Below are 21,300 nucleotides of genomic sequence, written 5' to 3'. Positions count from 1 at the left end.
TCCATAACAGTGTTATTGTAGATGATCTTAAACAACTGAAACTAACTGCAATATCCAAATTAACGTTGTTGACAGTTGGCATGCCCAAGTCTGAGTATATGTACATGTACATAGCCATGTCATAAAACTTTAGGCAACAAACATTTGTCCCTCCGATAATTACCAAACCAATTCCAAACTCAATCTTAATAGCCTATAACAATAGTTCTTATTGAATCTTCTATCTTCTTATTCCTATATGGTTTAAATTGCTCTCGATGTAATACTACTGGTCATAAAGATAAGGAATGCATATCAGCATCAACTGGTACAGAAAGAATTTTTGAACAATTTCTCAGCACTCGAATCCATGGAAGTAAATCAAAATAATTCAGCATCAAACATTTCAGATGATACAACCAATGCTCCAACCCTACTTCTGCGGAGACCCCAACGACAAGTGAGTCGCTTACACCTCACAATATACCTTCAACAATTACAGCAAACAGCAATAATACTTAAATAACCAATCAAGCAAAAAGGCAAATTTCAACCATTCCTGATATCTCAGAAACCAACAATTTTAATTCCAAAGTAAGAACAGTTCTTTAAGTACCTAATTTTTTCAATAAAAATGTTTTCCAATAAAAAATAATATCCTTCTTTAGTAATGAAACCTAATTTATATTTTTTGACCATAATTCTGAAGATGGCTTTGTTTTGTAAACCGAAACTGCTCAGCTAGGAAGTAAATAATTTATATACTTCAAAAATACTCTGTTTTGGAGGGATCCCACAAAAGAGATTCGTCAAACCTATATCTCCGGACAAAATCAGCCGCAACTGTTTTGCGATATCTAATGAAAGGTCGTACGAAGCTGGTTTTGTTGAATATAGCATTAGAGCACGACGATAGTCATGAGGAGACACGTTAAATTTTAGAAATAAAATTTCAATAGTATATAACGCGCTATAAGAAGTAGTCAGTTGTGTCACAAGTGCCAAGCAAGAGTGTGTCAGAAAAAATTTGAAGGAGTTAGGAAAAATTTGAGAAAGTCAGACAAAATTAAGAGGAACAGAAGAAATTGGAGGGTGCCAGAAAAAGAGGAAGGAGTCAGAAAAACATAGGAGGGTCAGAAAAAAATAGAGGAAATCAGAAAAATTTGGAGAGAGATACGATCAAATAGGAGGAATTAAAAAAATTAAGTGCAGTGACAGAGGGGGCAATTCATTGCTTCCCCCATGTTCAAACTGCCAAGTGGTAGGTGGGAGGCTGTTTGTGATTTAATTTAAGCGAAAATAAATGTTTATTTGTCAAATAAACATTTTTTTGTATTTGCTGACAGCACTATAATGTATTTTGAGTTAAATAAATTGCATACATTCTTCTTTTTGCGTCAATTAATTTAATTCCAGTGGCGTAGCTAGGGTGGGTGACACCCGGGGCGGTAATCGATGGTGTCACCCCAAATCCTAAAAATCCGATAACCGTATGTTTTGAATAATGAAAAAATTAAGAATTATAGTTAACGAAACTGCAGTAAATAGTATATCGTCGTCGTCGTCTAACCGCTATCGTCCACTGCTGAACATAGGCCTCTTAAGTTTCTGCATGTCTCCCTATCTCGAGCTACCACTCTCTAGTTCCCGGCAGTTCTATATAATAGTTTATTTACTTTTTTGTTTTACACTATGTGAATGAATTAAAATATTTTTTAGCTTTACTAGCGAAAAGTTCTGAAATCACATTTTCTATATTTATGTTTTGTGTTGCTTCATGTTCGATAGTTAATCATCATCATCATCCAGCCTCAATAGTCCACTGCTGAACATAGGCCTCCTCCCCTCGTTTCCATCTCCATCTATCCTGCGCCGCTCTGATCCAGTTTTTTTAGCTTTCTTAAGTCGTCAGTCCATCTTGTAGGCGGTCGACCGACGCTTCTCTTGTCTTCTCCTGACCTCCATTCCAGTAACCTCTTCGTCCATCGCCCATCTGTCGTTCTGGCTATGTGTCCTGCCCATCTCCACTTCAACCTGGCTATCCTTTCGATGACGTTAGCCACCTTTGTTCTTCTGCTAATTTCTTCGTTTTTGATTTTGTCTCGCATTGTTATTCCTAACATTGACCGCTCCATTCTCCTAACATTAATTGCTCCGTTCGATAGTTAATAAACCGAGGTTATTAAGCCTTGTTGACGTCATTGTTTCTCGCAAGTAATTCTTGATTGATTTTAGCTTCCCAAAACTTCTCTCACATGAAGCAACCGATGCAAAAATGGTCATAAACAAGTTTAAGGCGACCAAGTTTGGGAGAGATTCCATAAAATCGCATTCCACCATGAATTTTAAAAAGTCTACAGCTAACCATTTAGATACTGTAATATTGGCCGCTTGTAAAAGTCTTCTAAGCCTTGGTATTTCTAGCAGGAGGTCTTCTTCTGATACCTCTTCATGGTAAACGTCACAAAATGTTGAAACAGCTAATTTCAACTGTTTACTGTTCGTGGAAAAGTAAAGTGTGTGTCTGCACAGCCTCGAACAAAAAAGCCATATGGATGGACTGATCTGGTTTCGAGTTCAACATTGAATGTCAAAACATTTCAACATAATATTATCTTTTTGAAGTTCGGCTCGAAGTGTAGAGTTTTTAGGTAGAAATGTCGTCGTCTTCATATTTTGTCGTTGCAAAATATATGTATTACTTTATTTTATAATATGATTATGTTTTTCTTCAATATAAAGACGAAGTACCCCTATTTTGGTCGCTGATTGATCAATGCCTTTAATTATACAAGGCGGGCATAAGGTTATGTGTGGCACCTCTGGTGTATAAATTTTCTTGTTGATGAGAGACTTTGTAAATTGAAGGAACAACACTATACAAATGTTCTGCCAATACTTTAACTGCAGCCAGCATAGTGCGCAGTGACTGAGAACTCCAACGCGTTGTGGAAAGTCGCTTAACAGATGTTTTGCTGTGTTTAATAAGCACTTCCTAGCAGCTAATGGAAACACATAAAAAACTTAAAAATTGCTTCTTCAGTTCTGGAAAATGTTATACAAGATGTGTTTTGTGCAAAAGAGTGCTGGCCACATAAATTAATTAAATGATCAATAGATCCGAGGAAAATGGCCTTTTTGATTTTTGCTTTAATAATAGCTTGTATTCCTCCATGTACGCCGCTCATAACAGATGCATTATCGTATCCCTGTGAACGGTATTTCATAATATTTCTACACCATCAATTTCAAGCTTCTTGAGAATTTCGTTACTTAGATTAACTGCTTTTTTCCATTTAACGGAAAAAAATCCAAGAAATGCTTCTTACACCTCGACTTCTCTCGGTTTCGTCACAGTATAAAGAGGAACAGTATAAAGAGGAACAGTAAAATTTCTTCTATGTAGGCACTTTGATCTCAAGAAGTACTACCGGAAGTTAACCGGTACGTAGCAATGCGAGAGTGGTACTCTAGCGGTCTAGCGACTGGGAACCTTGCGCGGTCGCCATGCGCCTTTTTTACTTCTTACTTCTTTACTTCTTTTTACGATTTCACTTCCAATTTTTCTCAGAGCAGTTCTAGTGTCCCTATTTATACTGTGGTTTCGTGTGTTCACAAAATAATATCGAACTTTAGATTGATACGTGAGTAAAGTCACAAATTAATGATTTATTCTTTTGTGATCGGGTCTCTCGGGTGTCACCCCTTAAGGGGTGACACCCGGGGCGGACCGCCCCCCCCCCGCCCCACCCTAGCTACGCCACTGTTTAATTCAAAAAATATTTTTGGTCACCCTGTATAAATAATAATATTATTGTTTATATTACTGAATAGAGAATTGAAAACCCTTTCAAATGAGGTGCCACACAGCCCCTATTCCCATTTAAAAAAAATTATCGATTACGTCATCACGCTCAGATGGATGACATCACTAGTATGAAATATATGTCAAAAAGTTGTAATTTAAAAACAAAAATCGACCTGTTTCCGGATTTTTCTCTATAGTCGTCCATTTTAGAGAAAATGAATTTATTCCATAATTTAGGACCTCTCTGTATACATACACACTTTAGGTATTTATATTTTTAGCTCTGTTTTGACAACAAGCACATATTATACCTGCCTATTGAAATGTATGCCACGTAATCGCTCGTTTATTACAAACTGAAATTTATCACGAAAACCTTGTCAAACTTGTTCAATTTTTGTTGAGTTCAATACGAATGACAAATTGAAATGATTTTGTTACATGAATTATTATGTACAATACAATACGTTGAAATTGTAGCACTTTTAATTTTTAAGCTAGAGATGTGTTTTTCGGATTTTGTTAGTGATTTGGCTCTTCTGAGTATTTCACTGGAATAGTTTTGCAAGAATAATATCGAGTTATCCATTATTATATATATAGTGACTGTACACCCCGATATGGGGCTAAGTCGCGTAAGCTTTCTAGATCCTATTTCTTAGGAGGATCAGTCCCTTTTGCTTATGTTATCTTCTTAACGATTTCTCTCCATTTTTTCCTATCTCTAGTTTTTCCCCGCCATTCTCTGACTCCTGCGTTTTTTAAGTCTTCTTCAACTTCTTGCAACCACTTTGATCTTGGTCTTCCTCTTTTCTTTCTTCCTCCTGGATTCCATTCTATCATAGCATATGTCACTGCTTCATCTCCTGCCCGCCAGATGTGACCTAACCATCTAACTCTGCATTGCTTTATTTTGGTAACGATATCTTCTTTTAGTACTTTCTTAATCTCTGCATTTGTTCGGCTTCGATATTCATTTTGCTCTGTTCTGATTGGTCCCAGTATGGTTCTCATGATCTTTCTCTCCACTATTCTTAAGTTTTCTTCATCTTTTTTAGTCATCGTCATTGTTTCTGCTGCGTATAATAATATTGGTCTAATTATGGTGTTATACATTCTCATCTTGGTTTTAATAGACAGTATTTTGCTTTTAAGTAGTGTTTTATTTGCAAAATAAGCTTTATTCGCTGCCAATATTTTTTCTTTTATTTCTGGTATTCTTTCACCCGTTTTGCTTATTGTCACTCCTAGGTATTTGAAATGTTCTACATCTTCAAACTCTGAATTTCCTATTTTGGTTTTTCCTTTTATTGCTGGTTTCCCTAGTCTTAATATTTTCGTCTTTTCTTCATTTAATGTGAGTCCCATTGTCTCCCCTTTCTCTTTTATTTCTTCTAGCATTTCTTTCATTATGTTTCTATTTTTTGCAATAATAACAATGTCGTCTGCATATGCGATTATTTGTCCACCTCTTGTTCTTAGGTTTCCTTTGTTTATATTTCGTAGTACATATTCTAAAGCTAGATTAAACAGTGTCGTGGATAAGGCATCCCCTTTTTTCACTCCTTTATTTATAATGAATTCATCTGTCTCGCCTCTTTGCGTCTTTATGCTAATTTTGGTAGTTCTCATTGTCATATTTATTAATTTTCTGAGTTTATGTGGGATTTTTAATTTTTCCAGGGCAATCATTAGTTGTTTTCTCTTAATCGAATCAAATGCCTGTTTGAAATCGATGAATAGCATTTCTAATTGCAGTTTGTATTCATTTGCTTTTTCCATTATTTGTTTTATTGTGTGTATAGCATCTATTGTTGATCTTCCTTCTGTGAATCCACATTGGTACTGTCCCACTCTCTTCTTCGTGATCTTTGACAATCTTTTTCTTATTATCGAAGTCAATATTTTATATGTTGTGCTTAGTAGTGTTATTCCTCTATAATTTTCACAAATTTGTTGGTCTCCCTTTTTATGTATTGTTATTACCTGCCCTATCTCCCAGTCCTCTGGCATCTTCTCTTCCTTCCATATATTTTTCAATAGTGATAGTATTTTTTCCTTCAGTTCCTTTCCTCCATATTTTATAAGTTCCATGTTAATTTCGTCTTTTCCTGGAGCTTTTCCATTTTTGCTCTTCTGTATTACTTCCTCGAGTTCATCTATTGTTGGCTCTTTTGAGACTGCAATGTGTATTTCGTCTGCATCTTCGTCCACCGTTTCCTCTTCGTGCATTTCTTCTCCAGTGTATTCCTCCGTCAAGAGTTCTCTGTAGTGATCTGCCCATACCTGCCTATATTCAGTGTCTTCTACAATGACTATTCCCTCTTTATTTTTTATTCCGTTTGTTTTACCTTTGTATTTTTTGGTTTGTTCTTTAATATTTTTATAGAAATGTTTCGTGTTTCTATTTGTTCTTTCCTGTTCTGTTTCTTGCATCTTTTCATCTGCCCATCTTCTTTTATTTTGTCTTATAATTTTCTTAGCGTCCTTTCTTAATTTTTCATAACTTTCTCTGTCTTCCTCTTTATCCGTTCTCAGCCATTTAATTCTTGCTTGCACCTTTTGTGCTGTTAGTTCTTTACATTCGTTGTTATACCATTCGTTTTTTGTTTTCTTCTGGTGTTTGCCTACCTGCTTTTTTGCAGCTTCTTCTATTGACTTTTTGATCATGTCCCATTCTGATTTGATGTCCTCTGCTTTATATTTCTCTCTTATTTGCACTGTTACTTCTTCTTCATATTTTTTTCTAATATCTGCATTCTGCAATTTATTGACATTCCATTTTTTCTGTTGATTTTTCTGTTTAGTTTGGATTTTCACTTTTTGTCTTATGGTGGCTGCGACCATATAGTGGTCTGAATCCGCACACGCACCTCTGAAAGTTCTCACGTCCTTCATTGAAGATTGTTTTCTTTTGTTTATTAGTATGTGATCAATTTGGCTATACGTTTTCTGATCAGGTGACCTCCATGTTACTTTATGCATTTTAGGGTGTTCAAATTTTGTTGAGCTTATTATCATGTTTGTTCTTGTTGCTAGGTTACATAGACTTAGACCATTATCATTAGTGTTTTTGTGTACGGTGTGTTTTCCTGCAATTTGCTGTAAAAAATCTTCTTTTCCAATCTGGGCATTGAGGTCTCCTAGTATAATTATAACATCTTCTTTGGGTATTTTTTCCATCTCTTCTTCTATCTTATCATAAAAATTGTCTTTATCGTCTGTGTTGCTTGTTTCTGTAGGTGCGTATAGGTTTAATAGTGATATATTGAATGGTTTATTATTTATTCTTACATACGTAATTCTTTCACATATCGGTTTAAAGTTTATGACTTTTTCTCTTAGCTGTCCTAGAATCATGAATCCCACTCCTTTTTGTCCTTGCTTCTTTCCTCCTGAGTATAATAGTGTAAAGTCTTGTTTATCAATCTGTCCTTGTCCCTCCCACCGTATCTCTTGCAGTGCTGCAATATCTATTTTATACTTTGCTAGTTCTTTGCTTATTTCTAGCATTTTTCCTGGTGCCAACATCGTTCTTATATTCCATGTGCTTATTTTCAGTTCTTTATGTTTTTTATTTTTTTGTTTTCGTCTTGTATTTTTGTTTCCTTGTCTGCTCTTATTTATTTCTTTTTTGTGATACATCAATTTATCTGCACTCATTTCCTTTTTATTTGCCTCGTCCGTCGCCAAATAAGTATTGTCTTGTATTCTCTCATCAGTTGCTAGTTTTTTGAAACGTTTTGAAAAACCTCATCCAACTGATTCTTGTTCTTATTCCATTTCCTCTCCCGTCCATCTATTATCAATTTGTTGTGCTTAATTTGGACGCGTTTTCCTTTCTTTATTTCATCATTTGCTATTTTGACTATTTCTTTTTGTATTTGTAATTACTCTTTCGTTAAATCATTGTTTACATATATTCTTTCTTCTTTTACTTCTTTAAGTTTTCTTTTATTTTCCATTACTTTTATTTTTTCCTCTTTGTTTGGCAATCTGACTAAACATGTTTTGTTTCCTAATTTCACAGCTTCTTCTATCTTTATATTAATATCTAGTTCTTTTTTCATAAAGTTCTCCATTGTTTCTTTTAGTAATCTTCTATCTCCCGTATCTATTGTCATTCCCTGTACTATAACATTATTTTCTTTTCTTGCTCTATCGAGTCTTTCAAGGCGCACTTTTACATCTTCCAGTTCCTTTTTCATGTGTTCATTTTCTCTTCGCACTTCACCATTCTCTTGTCTTAATTCTTCTAATTCAATTCGGAGTTCCCTCATTTCTTCTCTGTATTGCCTTTGCTCCTCTTTAATTTCTGTTACGTGAATTTTCAGATCTTGTGTCTCTTTCGTTAAGTTTGCCATCATATTTAATATTTGGTCTAGTTTGTCTTCCTCTGTGTTCCTTTTATCTGGGGTTCTTGATACTTTTTTGCTTTTCGAAAAAGACTGCACTTCATTTTCTCTATATCTTTTCCGATTATCGTCGGATGTGTAATCGTCGGGGTTCATTTTCTTACCGAAATTGCTCGCGATAAAATCACCCTCCCCACCTATCGCGCCAGAGGAAGATGATTTTCTCAAGCAATATGTTTCTCTTTCGAATGTGTTACCCCTAAATTGAATTAAATTAAATTAAATTATTTTACGTTATTTTGGAGCAGTTCGATTCAACAGTTCCCACCTTTAACTTTCAAAATTCCAGTTTCTGGAGCTTGTAATCAACGTTCTAATGATCTACTTTTTTGGCTTGATGTTGAATTAAATTGTATTTGTTGTTTTAAGTTTATGTATTGTATTTAATATTATTGTAGTTACAGTCTGTTTCAAAAGTTTATTTCTATAACTTCACTTAACACTAATCGTCTTTGACACACTGTAACTAAAATCACTTTAGAAACTATTTCTTATTCGCCAAAAAATTGAATTTTTAGAGAGCCTGATTTTTCACGTGTTGATCTGCCCACACTAGAGATGGGAATCTCTATCCATTATTACTATATTTAATATATTGATACTATTACTATGCTTAGGTTCATGTTAATAAAATTTACTAATTCTAAAATATTAACACTCATCATTCTCTTTGTCTTCATCCCTATGCGGGGTCGGCTTCCCTAATAATTACATTTCTCCATAAGTTTTTATTTTGGGTCAATCCCTTTTACCGACATGTCCTGCCTAAGAGTATCTCCCCAGGTCTTCTTTGGTCTTCCTCCTCTACTCCTTCCAGCTACCCGCAAATCAGAAATTCTTCGTATTGGATTGGGTGACTAACGTATCGACGTTGAATATGACCAAACCATCTTAATCTATGCTTTCTCATTTTGGCCTCAATTGGTGCCATCCTTAGTATACTCATTCTTAATTTTATCATTTTTTATCACTCCCATTTCCTCCACATGCGTTCGTTGTTCTTCTTTCTTTTTTCTGCCGAACACTCAATTTCGTACATCATATCCGGTCTTATGGCTGTTTTATAAACTTTTCCTTTTATCTTCGTTGGAATGTTTCTATGACACACAACACACCACTCGCTTACTTCCACATCATTCATCCAACCCTAATTATTCTGTATGAATCTCCATTTATTTCCCCATTACTCTGTAATACAGATCCTATATACTTCAAACCATTACTTTTCACTATCATTTCATCATCCAAAGTTATTATTTTCTTCGTGGCAACTCCATTTTAAATGAACATTTCAAATAGTCTGTTTTTGTGCTACTAAGTTTTAAACTTTTTTCCTCAAGAGTTTGCCTCTATTGTTCCAGTTTTTTTGTTCTACGTCGCTTTCACTATCTCCTGCTAACACTACATCATCAACATCCGTTAAGCACCACGGAATGTTAACCTGTGGTTTTACTGTTATCTGATTCAAAGCTAATGAGAATAAATAAAGATTGAGCACCAAGCCTTGGAACAATCCTACTTTCACATCAAATTTATCAGTCTGTCCCACACCTGCCCTAACACTAGTTGTTACTTCCTTATAGATGTCTCTCACAAACTTTACATATTCACCAAGGACGCCTTTCTTATTGTGTGCCCAGCACAGATTCTCTCGAGAATATCCTCATATTTTTTCTCAAGATCAACTAATATACTGTATAAGCCAGCGATTGATTCTTAATTCCTATATTCTTCCATCAACTGCCTTATAATGAAAATTGCACATGTTATTGACCTGCCCTGGATAAAGCCAAAGTGATTATCGGATATTTTGGTTTCTTCACGTATCCGTCTATTAATTACTCCCTTCCATATTTTCATGTTGTGACTTGTGACTAAGTAGTTTTATGGCCCTGTAGGTTGTACATTATTGTCTGGCTTCCTATATACACTGATTCTCCATTCGTGTGGAATTTGCCCAGTTTCCATAATAGTAATAAATAATCCTATTAGCTAACTTGTTCCTGTCTCTCCTCATGCTCTCCGCACTTCCTCAGGAATATTATCTGGTTGAACTGCTTCTCCTTTCTTTATTTTTGAAGTGCTTGAACCTGATACTGTCTCCGTTAACTCATCTGGTTTTCTGTCAAAATTCTTCCTTGATAGTTAACATAATTTTTGAAAAGTATTTATCAATCAAAATTATCCACATATTAAATTTTAGAATGAAGATCCAGTTCCAAATTACCGGATGATTTTTTATCCGATCGTTCGTCCAAGACCATCTCTATTGTAACTATTTCATCCAAGTATCGCGTTCACAAAACGTAAAAATATATTTGTATTTAATTAATGTAGGTTGGTAATATCATCAATCATCTGTCATTGCATTGTCACTGCTTCTCGCCAACATGATTTGTTCAAGGATGTTTTTATGGAAATTTAATTTTATCTGTTACTAAAAAATATGCTTGTTTAATTTATGGTTGTTAACAATTACCATAAATTACTTTTTGCTTGTTGGCTGTTGTATATATATGTATGTTTTCTGAAACATGAATTTTGACACAATTGTGTTTTGCTCCTGTGACGGCATATTGAGGATAAAATCAAGATCAAACTACTCTTTCTGAATTATTTAAATTAGATTTACTTAGTTTTATATTAAAAAGATCCATACCTTCATTGACATTTCTTGGACGTGTACGGTGCAACAAAGAGAGAGCCGCAGCTAGAAGAAAACAAAGGCAAAAATGAGACAATATCTACAACAACAAATTGAAAAGGTAGAAGGGGAACATAGACACAATCAAAGTAAAATATTCTACATAGAGGCAAGACAAGGAGATACAATTTTGTGAGAGGCAAAAATGGAGAAACTGCCTAAAACAAAATAATACAAAAATGGGCTAAATATTTTGAAGAGCTCCTTAAGATCCAAAATTTCACTGGAGATAACGAGGAAAACAATGAAAATGATGGAAACAACTGGAAAAATGGGTAAGTATCAAACGGTCGAATTAAAAATAGCCCCACCAGGCCTAAAAGAAATTAGACATGCAAAACACTAAAACGATAAATCCCCTAGTCTGGACAATATTGATTCCGAGTTAATTAAAAAGGTCCTAAAATCATAAGTTTAATCCATCAATTAATACAAAAACCTGACAAGAAATAATGCCGAAAGAATGATAGACCAGGGCGCATCTGTAAAAATATTACTTAGTACATTTGGATATTGAGAGGTGACTCATATTTTTTTGCAGAAATTGCTTGAAAATAACTCATATAATAATAAAAAAAAAACAGTAAAATCCTGTATAAAAGGTATATTTATATACCTAAATATACCTTTTATACAGGATTTTAATGTTTTTTGTATTATATGGTATACAGCCAACTACAGGAAAACATTTTCCTTGTGGATTTTTCATGTAATAATATTTGAGTTATCCTCCCACTCAAAATGCTCCGGAACATTTAAATAATCAAAATGTCAAAAAATTAGGGAAAAATTCGATTTTTTTCTTCGTTTTTTGATTATAACTTTAAAAGTATTCATTTTCAAGAAAAGTTGCATTAACATAAAAGTTGCGTAATTAAATTTCCTATAATATAGGATTAGCTAAAAATTTTAAAAGTTGTTACCCTTGTTGCAAAATAGCAATAATTGCGAAAAACAAGTATTCACATTTTACGTTTTTCAACCATTTATGCTACACTTAGGACCTTCATATTTTCACCCAGAAAAACTTTATGATACAGTAAAACAATACTGTAAATTACATTAAGATCGGTTCAATAGATTTCACAAAATAAATTTTGCAATCCAGCTTTCGCAAAAAAATTCATTTTTTCAAAATGTTACAGTACTGAAAATAAAGCAGGTAGCAAGTTGAAATTTTTTTTACATATAGAAGAATACCGCACCCTTTATTTGCAATTTGCAAAATTAAAATCGGTTAACTACCACGGCGTCAGGAATTTTTTTTAAACATTAATTTTGGTGCTACGCGCAGGACAGCGGATACGTTTGCTCTGATTGGGCATTCCAATGACCTTTGATAATGCTTGATAAATTTTTGTTTTTAGTACATTTCGATATAAATAAATAAATTTCTTTATTGCAAAATAAAAACACATACACTGTCCTTTGAAATAACACTTTTTTTAGCAAAAACTTTCTTTGTTCATATATTTTAACATAGAGAATAAAAGTTTAATATTTTTAAACATATGCAATTGTTTAAACAATATTTCACAAACAATAATCAAATTAGTTTGATTTTTGTGGAATTAAGATATTAAAGTACAACAAAATATAGAGTAAACAAATAATTTAGATAAAGATTGGAAGATATTTTGGTGGAAATCAACTTATGTGAATCGAACACCGCTGTCCTGCGCGTAGCACCAAAAATTATTGTTTATTTAAAAAAATTCCTGACGCCGTGGTGGTTAACCGATTTTAATTTTGCAAATTGCAAATGAAGGCTACAATATTTTTCTATATGTAAAAAAAAATTGAACTTGCTATCTGATTTATTTTTAGTCCTGCAACATTTTGAAAAAATCATTTTTTTTGCGAAAGTTGGATTTCAAAATTTATTTTGCAAAATCTATTGAACCGATATTAATTTTTGCAGTATTATTTGACTATATCATAAAGTTTTTCTGGGTAAAATATGAAGGTTCTAAGTGTAGCACAAATGGTTGAAACATGTAAAATGCGAATACTTCTTTTTTATGTTTTTTTTTCGCAATTATTGCTATTTTACAACAAGGTTGACAATTTTATAAATTTTAACCAATCTTATATTGTAGGAAATCTAATTACGCAACTTTTATCTTAGTACAACTTTTCTCAGAAGTGAATACTTTTAAAGTTATAATCAAAAAAACGAAGAAAAAAATCGAATTTTTCCTTAATTTTTTGACATTTTGATTATTTAAACAATGTTCCGGAGCTTTTTAAGTGGGAGGATAACTCAAATATTAGTATATGAGTTATTTTCAAGCAATTTCTGCAAAAAAATATGAGTCACATCTCAACGTCCATCTCAAAACAGATGCGCCCTGGACTATGATACAAGACGAAATGAAACAATGGTATACCACTACATAATAAAGGAAAAAAGGAATCATATACATATATTATGAATTAAGAACTACACAGAAATTTGTGTAATTGATTTTTTTTTATCTACATTGGTCTAATTGATACTACATATAAAATATTGGCTACTATCAGTTATGCCGATTACTTTCATACGCCGAAGAGATAGTCGGGGACTACAAGGGTGGTTTCAAGCCTGAAAGATCGACCCATCTTCTTCTTCTTGTGCCACTCCTATCGGAGATTGGAAATCGTCAAGGCTACCCTGACTTTGTTTACAGCTGACCTAAAAAGTTCATTAGTGGTGCAGCCAAACCACTCTCTCAAATTCCGCATCCATGACATTCTTCTACGGCCTGGATTCCGTTTTCCTTCTATTTTTCCTTGCATTATATTTTGAAGTAATGCGTATTTATGACCTCTCATCAGGTGATCCAAATACTCGATCATCATCATCCAGCTTCAAAAGTCCACTGCTGAACATAGGCCTCTTCTTCGTGTTCCCAATCTACCTTGCGCCGCTCTCATCCAGTTTTTATTTAAGCTTCTTAAATTGTCGGCCCATCGTGTAGGTGGTCGACCGACGCTTCTCTTGTCTTCTTGTCAAATAACCTCTTTGTCCATCACCCATCTGTCATTCTAGCTGTGTGTCCTGTCGATCTTCATTTTAGTCTTGCAATCCTTTCGAGACATCAGTCACCTTGGTTCTTTTCCTGATCTCTTCCTTTTTATTTTGTCTCGCAGAGTTATTCCTAACATGGATCGCTAAAGATCGACTATTGATCAAATATTTACTATTAAACAAATGGGTACAGGTGAACAGGGAAAAGTGTACTTTTGAAGTGTGTAAAACAAATAATTCCTAGCTGAGCGCTTTCGGCTTATAAAGCCATCTTCGGAGCTATGGTCAAAAGGTTCAAAATACCACTATGAAGGGAGATGTATCCCATGTACGATATACAAAAAATACTTCTATTACTTGTGCAGTTTTTTTAATGAAAGAAAAAATATAGAAAAAAACCTTGTCTGTCTGTTGAAAAAAGGTGGTCAATTCTTGCTGTTCTTAGTCGTAAAAGTTGAAATAACATATATATTACAAGCACAAAGGACTTTCACGAAAAACTACTGTAACGTTACAAACGTCACATCTTTGATATTTTATTTTTAAATAATTATTTTACCTTATTTCCTTTAATATTATCATTATCTTCTTCTATTTGGTTTACCCATTTTCCCCTTTAATAAAAATCGGTTGGCGCCCTCTTTTATTATCCTCTTTGATTATCATTTTATTATCCATTTTTATTATCTTCTATTTACTATATCTCTTTTCATTTAAATCAACATACTGAACGTACCCTGTATACATTCTTACTCCGTAAGTATCTGTCTCAATTCGGAACATGCCCGCCACCTATGTCGCACTGTCATGAAAGTGTCACTTCATACTTCATCCCTACCAGAAGACACAAACTGGAAGGGAAAAATTAATCCTTAAAAAGGCATGTAATTCCAAAATTAAATCATTTTGATCCATCAAATCATTCCTCTTGGGTTTTTGGGAATAAAATCTACTTTCTCCTTTCGGGAGTATGAAGCCCATCGCCGGAGATGCACCAGATGGTTAACAACGTGAGACCATGACATGTAGGCTGCACGACCACCATCTATAGCTGCAGGGGCCTAGGGCCGAAGATCCGTCCAGGCCTACGAGAAGTCTACAACAGCAGTACCATACGACATCAAGAAGTTACCATCGAGCCGAACACCAAAAGCCATAAGTATAATCCAGAATTGTTAGTTTTTGGCAAGAATTTGAATACATTTGTTAATGCAATTTACTAAGTCATTTTATTTATTATATCTTTATGAACAATAAACATGATTGGTTAAAATATATTGTTTTGTTTGCTACCATTCTAAATTTTCAGAGTTCATATCTAAGATTAGGACAAGACGAACACACACCTGAGTAACTGAGCTAAGCTAAGGATGTAGCGATGGCTATCTTAGTTTATTGAAGTAATATTTTTGAATATTGTTTCAATTAGTTGGGGTAGTCCATCTCTAACTCGTTTCACTGGCGCCGCAACGTTTCTCATGTGTGCTTTTTCGTTTCACTGGCGCACCAACGCACTTGTCTTATCTGATAGAACGTTGAATTTTGGTTTGGTGCAAGCATACAAGCATTAATAAATACTATTTTCATATATTTCATTTTTATATTCAATTTTTGCAGTAAATCTATATATACTATCTATTTTGGTACTTTTTTGACTAATTTTTATATATTAAATGCTAACTTCATATGTTACGGGTCAAAAAAAAACTATTACCAATTTCAATAATTTAATTATATATTTCAGCATAATTGATTTAAAATACATTTACAGTTGCAAATATTGGTATTTTAACATTTTGATACTTTTTACCTAGTTTTTTTGGCTAATTTTTATGTTAGGACCTTGATAGTAATGTCCACATGGTATTTTTTCTGTTTTTTCAATTTAACCAGTTTTTTTTGGTAGTTCTTCTTTAATTACTCTTATTTTGTCGTAACTTTCCTTCCAAAACCCAAGAGAATTTTTCCATTGTCATACTATTATACATTTTTTTTTATACGTACTATTTCTTTTACGTTCTTTTTATAGGTACTTCTGTGTACTCTAAAGTGCATTTAAATCTTGTTTTATTACTTATTTTCAATTACTTTTTACTTATTCTTATATTTCCTAGTTGTTTTCATATATTTATTACCAATTTTGTAGACTTCTCGTAGGCCTGGACGGATCTTCGGCCCTAGGCCCCTGCAGCTATAGATGGTGGTCGTGCAGCCTACATGTCATGGTCTCATGTTGTCAGCCATCTGGTGCATCGCCGGCGATTGGTTTCATACTCCCGAAAGGAGAAAGTAGATTTTATTCCCAAAAACCCAAGAGGAATGATTTGATGGATCAAAATGATTTAATTTTGGAATTACATGCCTTTTTAAGGATTAATTTTTCCCTTCCAGTTTGTGTCTTCTGGTAGGGATGAAGTATGAAGTGACACTTTCATGACAGTGCGACATAGGTGGCGGGCATGTTCCGAATTGAGACAGATACTTACGGAGTAAGAATGTATACAGGGTACGTTCAGTATGTTGATTTAAATGAAAAGAGATATAGTAAATAGAAGATAATAAAAAAGGATAATAAAATGATAATCAAAGAGGATAATAAAAGAGGGCGCCAACCGATTTTTATTAAAGGGGAAAATGGGTAAACCAAATAGAAGAAGATAATGATTAATGAAATATTAAAGGAAATAAGATAAAATAATTATTTAAAAATAAAATATCAAATATGTGACGTTTGTAACGTTACACACTCCTCTCACCCATCAGAAAATTTTTGAACACAAGTGAGAAATTTTTCCCAAAGAAAACAGGAATGTTACACTACATTACATATAAAAAAAAATTTGATCATGGTAAGGTCAACAGACCTTACCATCTGATGTGTGCTGTGTCAGCATGAAGAATATTCTTCATTCTTTTTCGTGAAAGTCCTTTGTGCTTGTAACATATATGTTTTTTCAACTTTTCCGACTAAGTACAGCAAGAATTGACCACCTTTTTTCAACAGACAGACAAGGTTTTTTTCTATTATTTTTCCATCATTAAAAAAACTGCACAAGTAATAGAAGTATTTTTTGTATATGGTCCATGGGATCCATCTCTCTTCATAGTGGTATTTTGAACCTTTTGACCATAGCTCCGAAGATGGCTTTATAAGCTGAAAGCGCTCAGCTAGGAATTATTTGTTTTGCACACTTCAAAAGTACACTTTTCCCTGTTCACCTGTTGTCATAAGTGTGTACAAAACTATTTCAGTCTTTACATTTATTAAACAAATGCTTGAAAAGTATTGGGAGTCGGTATAATAATGACGTGCATCAGATCTTAGATTTCAAATAGGCTTATGATTAAATTAATCATCTAACATTATGGAATCAATGGTCGAGCTGGGCGCACCCAAGAAGCAAGTTAGAATAAGTAAAAAAACAGGCTGCACCTGCGTAAATTCTGCACTGAAATTTTAACGAATAATGGGTCTATTAAATAAAAAGAAGTATTTGCTTTTACTTATACGTATTTAAGTATTTACTGAATAGTAATTCAATAAAGTCTTTTCTTTAATGCTTTATTCAATTACTATTAAGTAAATACTTAAATACGAGGAAGTAAAAGCAAATACTTCTTTTTATTCAATAGACCCATTGTCTTCTATTATTCTTCTTTTATCATTTTTACGAGATCATAACCATTCTGTTCAGTACATTTTCTTTTTACCGCTTCACCTTCTAAAGTCATTTCTAAACACGAATTTTCGCAGTTAGCGATAATTTTCGATATCACAGTCTTAGTCTTTCTTATGTTATTCAACTACCATATTTATGTTTTCTTTTTAAGCTTACATTTCCTTTACAATCTCCTTTTTACATGTTCGGTGCTTCAATTACCGATTGTATTTTAAGATTTTTTCCCTTTTTAGTCATTACAATGTAAAATTCATACCTCGTTTTAATCACCAATGCCAAATTGAAAAATTTACTTATGTAAAGAATAATATATAGGGTGTCCCAAAAGTAGTGGAACGGTCGAATATTTCGCGAACTAAACATCGGATCGAAAAACTGAAAAATACGTGTTCAATCATTTTCAAAAATATATCCAATGACACCAAATACCAACCCCCACTACACCCCCTGGAGGTGGGGTGGGGGGTAACTTTAAAATCTCAAATGGAAACCCCTAGATTTTCTTGCAGATTTGGATTCGTTACGTAAAAGTAAGCAACTTTTATTCAAGACATTTTTTCGAACTGTGGATAGATGGCGCTATAATTGGGAAAAACGATTTATCCTGATACCATAGGTAAATTATAGAAACGGTCTAATATCTCGAGAAATACACTTCCAAATGAGAAACCAAAAAAACACGTTTTTATTATTTTTCGAAAACCTATCGATAAACACCAAAAATTACCCTCCGACCCACCCCCTGGAGACGGGGTGGGGGTAAATTTATATATATATAATCGATAACCCTTCTACCCTAAGGTGTTGGGCATCGGGGGGGGGGGGGGGGGTAAATTTAAAATCTTAAATAGCAACCCCCACTTTTTATTGCAGATTCGAATTCGTCATGAAAGATTAAGCTACATTTATTCAAAACATTTTTTAAAATTGCTGATAGATGGCGCTATTAAATCGTATTTTCCAATTAAAGCGCCATCTATCAACGATTCTAAAAAATGTTTCGAATAAATGTTGCTTAGTTTTTCATGACAAATCCGAAACTGTAATAAAAAGTGGGGGTTGCTATTTAAGATTTTAATGTTACCCCCCACCCCACCTCCAGGGGGTGGGTTAGAGGGTCATGTTTAGCGTTATTCGATAGGTTTTCGAAAAGTATTACAAACCTTTTTTTTTTTGGTTTCTCATTTGGAAGTGTATATCTCGAGATATTAGACCGTTTCTATAATTTACCTATGGTATCAGGATAAATCGTTTTTCCCAATTATAGCGCCATCTATCCACAGTTCGAAAAAATGTCTTGAATAAAAGTTGCTTACTTTTACGTAACGAATCCAAATCTGCAAGAAAACCTAGGGGTTTCCATTTGAGATTTTAAAGTTACCCTCCACCCCACCTCCAGGGGGTGTAGTGGGGGTTGGTGTTTGGTGTCATTGGATAGTTTTTTGAAAATGATTGAACACGTATTTTTCAGTTTTTTGATCCGATGTTTAGTTCGCGAGATATTCGACCGTTCCACTACTTTTGGGACACTCTGCATGTATTTTAAATTACCTTTTACCCAAATATAGCTAAAGCTCAATTTTTATTAATTGTACCTGATGTGAAATTATTATTACAAAAATATTATTAAACATTAACAAGCATTGTTATTTTTTCGAAGAATAACTTACGAACACACGCTATACACCAGTGATGGGCAAAGTACGGCCCGCCGGCCAAATCCGTTCCGCAAATGTATTTAATCAGGCCCGCCGAGGGTCCATCGAGATGGACAGTAGGTATACATAATATAGCTTTAACACAAAAAGCATTTTTTCTATAATTCTGGCCCTCCTATGATTTTCTTGAACTTCGTGGCCCCCCATTAAAAATGTCTGCCCACCACTGCTATACACTATCAAACTTTTATACAATTTATGTTATTTATGTATGTTGCCCTGAGTCTACATCTATATAAAAGTATCCAGAACTAACTACCCTTATTATCATGGTGAAATACGCTATAATTCTCATCCCCTTTATCCGCACACATTACAGATTTCTGTATCTATTACAGAAAAATCAATATTGCGTTTGTTCCAGCTAATTCCGCCTCGCGCGTGGTTGTCGCTTACCCCCGGTAGTGCTGCCCTCTTTTGACAGTATATACGAACATTGCAATGCCCTCCGGGCTGATCGAGATGAGTATTCTGCTTGAAAATCAATAAAAATTTTGGCCAAAAGAGAAACTTGAATTTCGGCAGATTCTGTGAGATATTTGGCTATAAGTTTCGAGCATTTGCCGCCAGGATGCTCTGTTTTGAAAACAATTTTTGAATAAATAAATAATATAAAAAAAGATATAATCTTAATTTTTTGTATTCTATAGATGTAATTACTTTATTTATTTATCTTTTTCTTTTCGATTTTGAATCAATCAACGTGTAGTATATGCAAAATTTTGGTTCTGACTTATTTCTGGAAAAATATTGTAAAATTCGATCTGCTTTTCTACTGTAGAAAATTAACTAATGACTAATGAACAGAAAATGAGAAAATTGAAACAGAGCCAAAAGACTGAAACAAAAGATGTTCGCAAAATACTCATTTACTCTTGGTGACGATTGTGTAAACAATCACAAAGTTTGTTTTTGCGGATAAGACGTCGTGAAATTGTAAGTCTCAAACAATTTAAACTTTTAGATATTAAAAATTAATAAATGAAAATAGTTTTTATCCTTGTGGGATCGGTACTCACCGGAGGGACCGCAGACGTTCGGATATAGTTATTAGCTTCTCCTTGCAAAGACAATTACGTCGACTTTGCTAAGTAACAAGATATTTACTCAACACACACTACACATTACACTAGGTACCTGATTACATAAATCCACTATACCATGCCAATGACCATAAGTTGTCGAAGAATTAAGCTAAATAAAAAAAACTTAGATATTTATGCGACATCGCCGACTACTTTTTTTCAGCATTCCATCCGTGAAAATCATTAGCATGGTTGATAACTCGCCGCCAATAATTATTTTATTATTCCCGAACGTCAAAGAGTCTAATCAGGACCTACTGATCTAGAATGCTAATGATTAGAAGATCCTACATCAGATGTTTGTAGAAATAGTAGAGGTAGCTTATGAAGGAATGTCAACTGATTATAAATGATGAAAAATGTCTAGGTATACATGATTATTAGAAGTTTCTACTAGATAATTCAATTTAATTGTTGAAAGAAGATTGAAAGAATGTTTGAATCTAAATTAGTAATGTAATTTTTTTCCTTGGAGTTATATTATGTCTACGGGCCCTTTAAGGCCCATTCGCCGATACACCAATTTTGCTCATTTATTCTACAATTAATATTATCCTATACTTAATACATATTCGCTATCCTACTTAATTATCCTACTTCATTTATTTAACACCGTGGCTGCTTTACGGGACAAATAGACCTCGTACAAATACGTAACGGTTGGCTGCGTCGACTGTGTCGTAACGCACGGTGGCAAATGGGGTATACGTATACGATATGCCTCGTAACGCACCCAACGTAAGTTTATAAATATCTCTAAACGCAGCCAAGATGTTAAGGATTGACCACTAGTTAGTGGAGATACTAAATTAGGAAAAGACCATAGTTTTGCGTATATACTGTAATACATTTTAATTCCTATCTTGATGTGATGATCAGATAACCAGATCCTATCCCT

The 21,300-nt window shown here is 33.9% G+C and overlaps 1 protein-coding gene across 2 annotated transcripts in view; it reads left to right on the top strand.

The window, feature by feature from the left end:
* The window catches only part of LOC114327685 (homeotic protein antennapedia-like), a 1,165,466-nt gene that overhangs the window by 446,765 nt on the left and 697,401 nt on the right, over positions 1–21,300 (top strand). The window lies entirely within an intron of this gene.

This window comes from Diabrotica virgifera, chromosome 2 (assembly GCF_917563875.1).
Source record: "Diabrotica virgifera virgifera chromosome 2, PGI_DIABVI_V3a".
NCBI classification, from domain to species: Eukaryota; Metazoa; Arthropoda; class Insecta; order Coleoptera; family Chrysomelidae; genus Diabrotica; species Diabrotica virgifera.
Note: the sequence above shows the minus strand (reverse complement) of the source record. Positions and strands in the feature narration are given on the sequence as shown.